Source organism: Tamandua tetradactyla, chromosome 8 (genome assembly GCF_023851605.1).
Source record: "Tamandua tetradactyla isolate mTamTet1 chromosome 8, mTamTet1.pri, whole genome shotgun sequence".
Taxonomy (NCBI): domain Eukaryota; kingdom Metazoa; phylum Chordata; class Mammalia; order Pilosa; family Myrmecophagidae; genus Tamandua; species Tamandua tetradactyla.
This window is the reverse complement of record NC_135334.1, coordinates 47,979,443-47,991,245: the sequence shown is the minus strand read 5'-3', so window position 1 is coordinate 47,991,245 and position 11,803 is coordinate 47,979,443. Positions and strand designations below refer to the sequence as shown.

The following is an 11,803-nucleotide window of genomic DNA, read 5'->3' as shown; positions in this document are numbered from 1 at the left end:
GTGGAAGTCGGAGTGACGACAGCAAGGGGCGGGGCCGAAACGGCTCAGGGGGCGGGCGTTTGAAATCAGAGCTTTAGAGTAGACCCTAAATATCATTTTATACCTTCAAGAACCAATTACTTAATGTCTCTTCCGTCTTTTCCTTCCCCGACCCCCTCCCAGACTCCTTCATTCCGGTACTGCGTGGACGGAAAGCCCCGGGTAGCCGACACCACGTCCCCGACTAGCGGGAGAGAGCGTGGAAAAGGATTACACCAAATTGTTTAAATCCACCGGCTCCTGCTTCCTTTCTCCTGAACTAGACCCAACAAGCCTAGAGAGTTGGGCTACGGAAAAGCTAGTGTTTTCATTTAATTGGATATGAAGAAAGAACAAATATGTACGGGGGCAACCACGATCTTTATAAAGGTACCATTCCTGCAAAAATATTAGACTTCAAAGCAAAGGTTGTATTAGTATTGTTTGTTAAAATTATTATTTTTAAGTGTGAGTTCTAGTGGGAGGGAAGATGTCAGTATTAACGATTCATTCGTTTATTCACCGGACATTGAGCGTTTAGAACGGTGGGCCCAACTGCCAGAGCACAAGATGCAATTATAAATAAGATGGCTACTCAAGCGTTAGATGAAGTTTTAATAAGACAATCAACAGGAAAAAAAATCAGATATCTCCCCTCTCCCGTCGCAAAAAAAAAAAAAAAGCACTCAGTAGAGATCTTGTTTGCTGAGTTCATCTTGATAGGTCATCACATAGTCCTTGCACATAGTAGGCACTCAATAAATATTTGTTGAGTAAGTGAAACTAATCTCCCCAACTCATTTTCAGATGTAAAAAATTTCACAAAACTAAACATTTAAAAGCGGTTTCCCTAAACTCTTTCTTTGTAACTTTGAAACGGGAAAACAACAGTGGAAAAGTCCCTTCCGCTTAAGTCCAAGATGAAAATCTTGATTTTCTTTATAGAAAGTTTTCCTCCTCCACTCTTAAACATTTCATTAAATGACACTACCATCAAACCAAAATGCCAGGGCTCATTCTTGAGTTCCCTTTTCTTCATCCTTCACATCCAGTTCATCTGTAAATCGTGCTAATTCTTTCAAAATATGCCCTAAATTTGGCCATCACTTTTCAATCCATGGCCACCGCCCTAGTCCAAGCCACCATGATTTTACACTGAACTAACAATGAATTTTCACTTCACAGCATCAGTTTGGCAACAGTTAAAAAAAAATAAGTTAATACATCTGGATGGGATGAGAATAAAAAGGCATCCAGTCAGACAGGTGGGATTCATTGACTCCCGGTTTCCCACACAACATAGCCGAAGTCCACCTGATGGCCTACAAAGCTCTCCTGTTCCAGTCCCTTCCCTCCTTTTTTTTTTTTTAAACCTCATCTCTTGCACATGCCCCTCTTGGCTACATCGCTACCTGGTATTGCTTGAGCACACCCAGCACTCCTGCCTTAGGACCCCTGCACTATCTGTTTCTTCCACCCAGAACAGACAATCTTGCCCTCCTTATTTAAGTCTTTGCTCAGATGAGGACTACTTGACAGCCCTATTTAAAACTGCAACTTTCCTCCCCCTTTCTTTCTTAATACCCTACACTCCATATCTCCCTTAACCTCTTTTGCTCTACTTTTTTCTTTTTACATAACATGTATCATCTTCCATTATCCTGTATAGGCTAATTATATGTTACCTTTACTATCCTTCATCTATGTTTTCCATGCAGAATATAGATTCTACAAGCGCAAGGATCTTTGTTTTGTTCAGTGATGTGAGCCAAGCACCAAAAACAACACCTGGCACCAACAGGCAAAAAACACAACGAAATAAACATCTTCCAAATGAATGAATGAATGAAAAAATGAGTTTTAACAAGAAAAAAACACACTCTAATGTAAAAAGCTATTGCTTTTGTCTGTTTTATATTTTGAAGGGGGAGAAAAGTAACTTACTTTCTGCTAGTCTGAAATCCTGATTTTGAATGAAGATACACCGAGACTCAGAAAGATGATTTGCTTTTAGGAGAGGCTGTTTATATATAAAAAAAATCTGTGGTTATGATCAGGCTTTATATATACTATCAGAATTCTAATTGAATTAATCCCCTGATCTAATCACAGACTCAATGCACCATCTCTCCATCTCTTCCAATCGAATCATCTTTCCCAATTCTAGTAACCCCCCTCATTTACAAAGCTACCAGCCCATAAAGTGTGTTTTTACTTGAAAAATGTTTCTTTGAGCCTTTTAATAGGAAAATGAACAGAAAAAACCAACAGCCACAAGCATTTAATTTTTTCGAAAGCCTTAAAAAAAAGTTCTTTAACTTTGAGAGATGTTTATTTCATAATGCCTGTTTCCAAATGATATAAATAATGGCAGTGACTTTAAATTTTTAACCCCCAAAATACCTGTTTTCCCATTTGTAAAGTTAATCTTTTAATCCATTTTAACAAGTGAGAGTAGAAAAAATAAAGCCTCTACCAACCAAATCCTGATTTTACATGAGACCCTCGAGAGCTCAGAAAAATGATTTCCTGGAAATAGCCTCCAAATTAAATGCAACAACAAGAAAACAAAAACAAAGAAAAAATTAAATGCCACTTGTTGATGGTCCAGGCTAGGTTACTAGATACCTAATCTAATCGCATGGCTACCTGCCTAGCTGTCCAGTTTATTATTACTAAGGCAATTTAAAAGCAAAACACTAAAAATACACAAAACTAAACAAGTAGTGCATAGAAAATAAAGGGATAAAAAAGACACATCAGGCAAATTCTAACAAAATATTTTATAGCCATATTCTTCAAAGTATTAAAATTAAGTAGCATTAATATGGGCAAAGAGGGACATAAATTGCATTACAAAGAAAAATCCACTAGGAAAATATGATAATCATGTGCATTTGTACAACTAACCATATATAGCCTGGAAAAGCATGAAGTAAAAATAAAGAATTAAAAGGAAAGATGGATAAATCCGCAGTCATGATAGGAATTTTTAAAACTTAAATTTCTCATATCGATAGATCAAGCAGACAAATTAACACTGATCTATGTATGCATATTATATTTATATAATGAATGCACATAAATCCTGTAGCAAATAGAAGAATACATATGCTTTTCAGTAAACATTGAACCTTTACAAAAAGTGATTAAATATTAAGCCCCAAAATAAATTTTGATAAATACTATATGTATATTTCTAAACAATATTGTTTAGTCTCACCAATATTACATATGTATTATTTCATTTTGCATTTTCCTTCCACTTAATGTGTATTATGTATAATTTTAGTATACGATATAGAATTTTATTGTGTAAAAATACACCCTATAATTTAATCATTCTGAGAATTATGTTTGCTGTATGAGACTTACAAATAATGCTGCTATGAACATTCTTATAAATGTGCTGAGGTGCAAGTGTGTGCTTTTCTCTAAGATTTATATATCCTAACATTCCTATCAGCAGGATAAGAGTTCTTGTTCCACAATCTCAACACACTTGGTGTTGTCCAATTTTAAATTTTAGCTCATCTGGTAGGTATATAGTGATATATCACTAAGGTCTTACTTTGTATTTCCTTCATTATTAATAACTGTTTCATAGGTTTGTTGACCATTTGGATTTCATCTTTTGTTATCTGTTCAAGTATTTTTTGTTGGATTGGCTATCTTTTTCTTATCAACTTCTGCACGTTCTTAATACTCTGGATACCAGTTCTCTATCAGATATTTGTACTGCATATATATTCTCCAGCTTCCTGGTCTCTTTTTAGTATATTTTGATATACAAAAATCTTTTCTTTTAAGATAGTTCAGTTTAGCCAGTCATTTCCTTTTTGCTTAGTGTATGGCATTTCTTGATTAAGAAATTCTTTCCTACTTAGAGATAATAATGATCTTTTCAGATATCATCTTCTAAAGCTTTTATGGTTATGTATTTCACAATTCCACCAGGAATTCATTTTTGTGTATGGTATGATGGAGGAATCTTGGAATCTGGTAGAGCAAGTCTTGGCCCACTTTCTTACTTGACCCTTTGTACTTCAATATGAAATTTAGAGTCAGATTGTCAAGTTCCACAAAAATAATTTTGGAATTTTGATTGAATCTATAAATCAATTTAAGGAGAATTAACATCTATATTATATTGAGTCTTCACATGCATTAACAGGTTATATCTTTCCATTTAATTAGGTTTTCTTTAGTTGCCTTTTAAAAATGTATATCTTCCTAAAAGTCTTGCGCATTTTTGGTAGCTTTAGCCTTAGGTATAGTATGTATTTTTTTATGCCAGTGAAAGAGGATCTTTCTTAAAGTTTGATTGTCTAATTGTTTATTACTGGTATACAGAAATATAATTGATTTTTTTATATTACTATTTTAAGTTCAGGGATCTTATAAAACCCTCTTATTAATTAAGATAGTTTTATTCATAGATCTTTGGGATTTTTCACATATACAATCATATCATCTGACAGTAATTACAATTTTGTTTGCTCCTTTCCTATTCTCCCTCTCCTATCCTTTTTCCTTTGCCTTCTTCTATTGGTTAGGACAGTGTGGAATGAGTGGTAATCAAGGCACTCTTGTCTTTTTCCTAATCTTGTTACTTGTTTCCTAGTATTTTTACTTTACTAAATAGACGATGAATTTCATCATACACATTTTCTGAATCTAATGAGATGATTATATTATTTTCTCCTTTATTATGATAATTTGTGTTATTATACTAATTTCTGTTTTTAAGTTTCAACCAATCTTTTACTCCTGGACTAAACCTGACTTGGTGATGATGTGTATCTTGCTGGACTCAGTTTACTCAGATATTATTTAGGATTTTTACATCTGTGTTCATAAGTGAGATTGGCCTATTATTTTTCTTTTCATAGAGCCCTTGTTTGAGCTTTGTATGATAAAATGAATTGGGAAGTATTCTTTCTTTTCTGGGAAATTTTTCTAATGTTGGAATTACTTCTTACTTGAATATTTGGTAAACTCATTGTTGTAGCCATCTGGGCCTGAAATTTTCTTTGTGGGTAAAGTTTTGACTTCTGCTTCAGTTTCTTTAATGGTTATGGCGCTACTTAGCCTTCTTGTTCTTCTTGTACTTTTAAAAGAGAATGTATTGATTTCATTTGAAATTGAAAATGTATTGGCATAAAGTTATTCATATGATCTTTACTTTTTATGTCTACAGCATCTATAATAATGACCTCTCTATCTCTTCCAATATTGGTTATTTGTTCTTTCTATTTTTGTTCTTACCATTTTTACCAGAGGTTTGTCTATTTTATTAGTCTTCTTAAAAAACTAGCTTTTGGTGCTTTCTTCATTCTTTCTTTATATGTCAGTTTTCTATTTTATTAATTTCTAGTCTTGATTTTATTATTTCTTTTCATTTTTTATTATTTCCTTTCTTCTACTTTCTTTACTGTTCTTTTTGTCTAATTTCCTAAGATGAATTCTTAGATCACTTAAATTTCTAGCCCTCTTTGTTTTCTTAAATATTCATTTAAATCTATAAATTCCCCTTTTAATACTATTTATCAACATCCCACAAGATTTGCAATGTAGTATTTTCATTCTTATTCAGTTCAAAGTATTTTCTAATTTCCATTTCCTCATTTTTTTATGAAGTGTTATTTAGGTATTTTTAAATTTTACCAAAAAAGGTTGTTTTAAAATGTTATAGAATCAAAGATTTTCTAGTTATCTTTTACATATTAATATCTAACTTTATTATTTTGTGGTCAAAGAACATATTCTGCATGGTTTCAACTTCTTGAAATTTGTCAAAACTTACTTTATTGCCACAGTTATATGGTCAATTTTTGTAACGTTTCCATACTACTTGAAAAATAATTACACCCTGCAGTTTGAAAGTACAGAGTTCTATATATGCCCATTAGGCCAATTTTTAAATTGTATTGCTCAATTCTATATGCCCATTGCTTTTTAATGCTTAATCTGCAGAAGGATCTTGGTTTGTGCCTGTCAACTTTGTCTCCCTTTCACTCTCAAAAGTGCCTAGATTAGGTGATAAATGATAAGATGTAACAATGTTAAAGTTTAGAACCATTCCTATTAATATGTGAAGTGAACAGAGAATTTCTGCTAAGTCAGTCACCCTTCAGCATTTACTGGATATAGTATTTTATTACCTACATCTTCCTGCCAAGCTCCCAGATTAAAAAGAAGAAGAAGAAGAAGAGATATGAGTTTTGGAAAAGAAGAGGTATAATTTTTGTGATTTTTTTTTTAGAAAATATGATTATCTACATGAAAACTCTAAAATTTCAATGGTCAAGTTAGTAGAATTAATAAGAATTGAGTGGTATGACGTTTGGAATGGGATATAAGATAAATAAGTAGTAAGAAAAATTAATAGAAAAAAGTTTTCATGCACAATGGACTGAAAAATTGCAAAGTTCCTAAGAATATGTCTAAGGAAAGAGATATCTTTTATGGATAAAATTCTGAAAATGTATTGAAGTATATGCAACAAGATCTGAATAAATGGAGAAATACACTAGTTAAGGGATGAGAATCTTCAATAAGAAAACTATGTCCTCTTTCATGTTTTCTTTAACTTCAGTGTTATCCCAAATCAAATACCAAAAAGATTTTTATGGAACTTGACAAATTTACTCTAAAATCAGTGCTGAAGATTAACTATAAATCTAACCAAATTAATTCTGAACAAGATGAATAGGACATGGGGACTTGCCTCACCAACAATAATTATGAAGTATAAAGCTATGTAGTGGTGAAAACAGTATAGTTTTGGTGCAGAAACGGACATAGATCAGTGGGCTAGAATGGAGAGTTTAGAAAAAAAGATTCACGCTTATATGGGAACTTGGTGTGGGAGAGGATTTCAAATGCATGGAGAAAATGTTAGTAGATAATTGGATTTTCATTTAAAAAAAATTCCTGCCTCCCAACAACAAAAACAACCACACGACATTCTAAGTGGGCTAAACAAATAAAGATAAAAAACAAATTAACAAAGAGAAAATGGACCTTAATGACCTCAGGAAGAGAGAGATTTCTTAAATAGGACATAAGGGAACAAATTATAATAGAAAAAAGATTGATAAATTTGATTACATTTAATTCTTCACAAATATCTACCAAAGACACCATAAATAAAGTTAAATGAAGGTGGTGGGACTGGGATAAAATATTTGCAAAATACGATATACATTTAATTAGTATCTCAAACCTTTAAAGAACTTTTACATATCAATAGAGAAGAAAGACAATCTGAGAAGTGAACAAAGAATATAGCTAGCTATTCATAATAAATCAATTGAAAAGCGCTTCACCCCAGCAGGAAAAAGTCCATACCCAAAAATTAAGTAAATAAATAAATAATATAAACTACAATGTTATTTTACCAATTAAATTGTCAAAAGATAAAACACTGACTTTATCAAGTGCATCTGGATATGTAGAAAAAAATTCTCCTGCTCTGCTAGTAGGTGTGTTAACAAGGATAGCCACTTTGAACAGTATTGCCAATAAAATGCAAAATATAGTTTCTGTATCATGTAGCAATAATAATTCAAAGTATCTACCCTAGATAAATTCTCACATATAGCAAAAGCATTGTTTAATGTTTAATGCAGCATTGTTTATAATAGGAAACCAATACCAATAGGGAAATGGATTAATAAATATATTTCTAAAACAGACTATAGGTATATATATGTATGTGCATATTTTAAAATTATAATGTTGAATTAAAAATTGCAAAAATTAGCATACTTAGTATAAAATTATTTATATAAAATAAAAATAGCAGATACACAAAAACAATTATCTGTATCATTCATTGTTTTTGATAGAACAGATGTCTCTGGATAGAAAATCCAAATTCAAGACAATAGTTGCTTATGAGGAGGCAGAAGGAGAATGGAATTGAAGATTTGCATCAGAAAAGGATGTCCTTTTCATGTGAAATATTTATTTTATTTCAAAATACTTAAAGCAAGGACAAGACCCTAAAGGATGCCTGTTCTCACCACTTTCATTCAACATTGTACTGGAGGTTCTAACAAGGGCAGCAAGGAAAGTAAAAGAATAAAAAGCATCTAGGTTGGAAAGGAAGAAATAAAACTACTTGCAGATGAAAGGGTCTTGTACATAGAAAATTCTAAGGAATCCACTAAAAAGGTATTAGAACTAATAAACAAATTCACCAAAGTTGCAGTATACAAGATCATTATACAAAAATCAATTGATTTCTATACACTAGCTATGAAATGTAAAAGCTAAAATTATAAAAACTCTTAGAAGACAACATAGGAATAGATCTTTATGATCCTGGGCTAGGCAATACTTTCATAAATAAATCAGCAAGAGCACAAATGATAAAAGAAAAAAATTGATAAATTGGGCTTCATCAAAATTTAAAGCTGTATACTTCGAAAGATATGATCCAAGAAAGTGAAAAGACAGCTCACAGACTGGGAGAAAATATTTGCAAATCATGTATTTAATAAGGGGCTTGAAATCAGAACCTATAAAGACCATTTACAACTCAATAATAAGACAACTCATTCCAAAACGGGCAAAGGATTTGAATAGAAATTTCTCCAAAAAAATATTGAATGGTCAATAAGAAAATGAAAAGATACTCAACTTCATTAGTTATTAGGGAACTACAAGTCAACATCTCTTCACATCCATTAGAATTGCTTTAATAAAAAAGACAGTAACAATTGTGGTGAAGATTTTGAAAAATTGGAACCCTTGTGTATTGCTGGTGGAAATGTAAAATGGTGTAGCTACTACGGAAGACAGTAGCCATTTCTCGCCAAAATGTTGAATTTAGAGTTACCATATGATTCATTAATTCCAGTCCCAGTTGTCTACCGAAGAATCATTTAAATATATGTTCATATATATATATATTTGCATACAAATATACACAGCAGCATTCTTTGGTAATTGCCGAAAGTGGAAACAGCCTAAATACCCATCGACTGATAAAAGGATAAGTAAAATATGGTATATCCAGACAATGGAATATTATTTGGCCATAAAAAGAAGTGAAATACTGATGCACGCTAACCTATATGAATCTTTAAAAAGATGCCACATCGAAGAAGCCAGACACAAAAGACCATATATTGTATGATTCCAATTATAGGAAATGTCCAGAAAAGGCAGATATATGGAGATAGAAAGTAGTTTTATGGGTGGGAATGGTGGATGACTGCAAATGGCCACCAGATTTTCTTTGGAGGGAGGTGGTGGATGATAGAAATGTTCTAAAATCAAATTGGGGTGATGGTTGCACAACTCTGTAACTATGTTAAAAACCATTTTACAATTAAAATGATGAGGTTTATTTTATGTAAATTATATCTCAATAAAGTTAAGAAAAAGTACTTGAAGCAAACTGGACAAAATGTTAAGATATCAATTCTGGCTGTTTGCAATACAGGTTTTTACTATATATTCTCTCTGGTTGCACTATTTTAAATATTTCTCAAAAATAAAAACCCAGGCACCATAAATTCCTGGGCCCCAATTTCAAATGAGATAGATGTATAAATTTAAAGTCTTTTCAGATACTGATTGATGCCCCATCCTCAAAGGAGATGTCTGGATCCCAGCCAGAGTACTCTCAGTCAGGCCCACTAGTTACACATAGCAAGCTCAGCTATGCACAACTTTATATATACCAAGAATAACTAGATATATGAGAAAGGCATTCAATGTGAAAGACATACACCAAAACAACCTGGAAGTGTGAATTTAGGGGAAACAGACACAATGGTGAGAGAAAATGGAAACTTTAAAAAAATCCCTACAATTAATACCTTGAGAGAAGAGAAAATCTTTAGCCATGAAAAATATCAGAAGTCTATAATCAAAGAACTATTCAGAAAGAAGAATAATTTTTAGAAATTAAAAACAGTTGATAGAAACTTTGAAAAATAAAATAAAAGAACAAAAAGTTGAAAAATAGGATACTAAAGATTAATAAAATGAGAGGATCAATTCAAAATGTTTAGTATCCAACTAATTGTATTTCCAGAAAGAGAACTGAAAATATAGTGAGAAGGAATGTATCAACGAAATGATGCAAGAAGTTTCACAGTACTGAAGGACATGAGTTTCTACATTGAACGGTCTAGCACAATAGTTTACAGAAAAAAAGACTTAACCGGTCTTCTTAATGAACTCTCAGAAACTAAGGAGCAAGAGAATATCCTAAGAGTATCCAGAGAGAAAGAAATGAGTTATAAAAAGGATCAGAAAACAGATTGGTTTGGATTTCTAGAAGCTATAATTCAACGGAACAAAGTCTTCAAAATCCTGAAGGAAAAGTGTAAAAGTAGAATAAAAACATTTTCAGACATGCAAACTCTGGTAGACAGCTTTTATATTTGTGGCCACTGAACAACTTTAGAAGCCCTTTTTGTAATTTGGGAAATCCCTACCTTGTGACTTCTGCCTTGCCAAGGTTGGCGCCAGAGCTCAATTATCCAGCATCTCTTGTAGTAAACCATAGGCTATGACCTAGACTTTTCCATGAGAAATTTTCATGCAAGACCTCAATCTGGAGAAATGTGAGGAAGTTGCACAGGATTTGTTCTCCAAAGAGGGTCATGAGACAGTGAGCTTCCAGAGGCAGCAGTGGCATAGGTTCTAGTTGGTAATGTCCTTTACACAGGGTCTTTGGTAGCTTTGACCAAAGAAGGCATAGGAATATCTTGATACAGTTTGTTGTATAGTTGGGGATTGGTCCTGAATGCACAGCCTCCTGTCCTTTGGTCCTCCTCGAGATCTATAAGCTACCTAATACTCTCCTAAAGTCCTTTTTTGCATGTCTTAACATGTTTTCCTCTCCTATATGCTTTCCAAGAAAGTTCCTGGAGAATATATTACACCAAAACAAGGGAGTAAACCAGGAAACAAGTCTGGAGATGGAGGAATCAGGGATCTAACATAGTAGAGAGAGAAAGGAAATCCCCAGGATGCAGGCTATGTGATAAACAGTGGCTAGTGTAGATTCAAGCAGGCATATTGAGGTCTCCAGGAGGAATATTTTTGAGAAGAGATGTAAAAATGACATACTACCGAATGTGTTCTATGTTTTTAAATGAAATTTATACATCTGGAAAAGAATTTGGGAGTGAATTATAAGATTGGTGTTTTAGTTTGCTAGCTGCTGGAATGCAATATATCAAAAACAGAACAGCTTTTAAAAAGTTTACAGTTTACAGTTCTAAGGCTGAGAAAATGTCCCAGTTAAAACAAGTTTATAGAAATGGCCAATCTAAGACATCCAGAGAAAGATTCCTTGACTCAAGAAGGCCGATGAAGTTCAGGGTTTCTCTCTCAAGTGAGAAGGCACATGGTAAACACAGTCAGGGTTTCTCTCTCATCTGGAAAGACATGTGGCAAAACACAGCATCATCTGCTAGCTTTCTCTCCTGGCTTCCTGTTTCATGGAGCTCCCCGGGAGGCATTTTCCTTCTTTATCACCAAAGATCGCTGGTTGGTGGATTCTCTGCTTCTTATGGCTGTGTCATTTTCTGCTCTCTCAGACTCTCCCGCATTCTCCAAAATGTTTCCTCTTTTATAGGATTCCAGTAAACTAATCAAGACCCACCTGAATGGATGGAGACACGTCTCCACCTATTCCAGTTTAACAACCACTCTTGATTGAGTCATATCTCCCGGGAGATGATCTAATTAAGGTTTCAAACATACAGTGCTGAATAGGGATTAGAGGAAACGGCTGCCTTTACAAAATAGGATT

General features: G+C 33.2%; 1 protein-coding gene across 4 annotated transcripts in view; it reads left to right on the top strand.

The window, feature by feature from the left end:
• Positions 1–11,803, top strand: part of KDM4D (lysine demethylase 4D) — a 30,987-nt gene that overhangs the window by 195 nt on the left and 18,989 nt on the right. For 3 of the 4 annotated variants that reach the window (XM_077113212.1, XM_077113211.1, XM_077113209.1), the window contains exon 1: positions 7–408. The gene's annotated coding sequence lies outside the window, so the exon portion shown is untranslated. Of the gene's footprint in view, positions 1–6; positions 409–11,803 lie in introns of those variants that run through there. The other variant, XM_077113210.1, reaches the window with a different exon arrangement.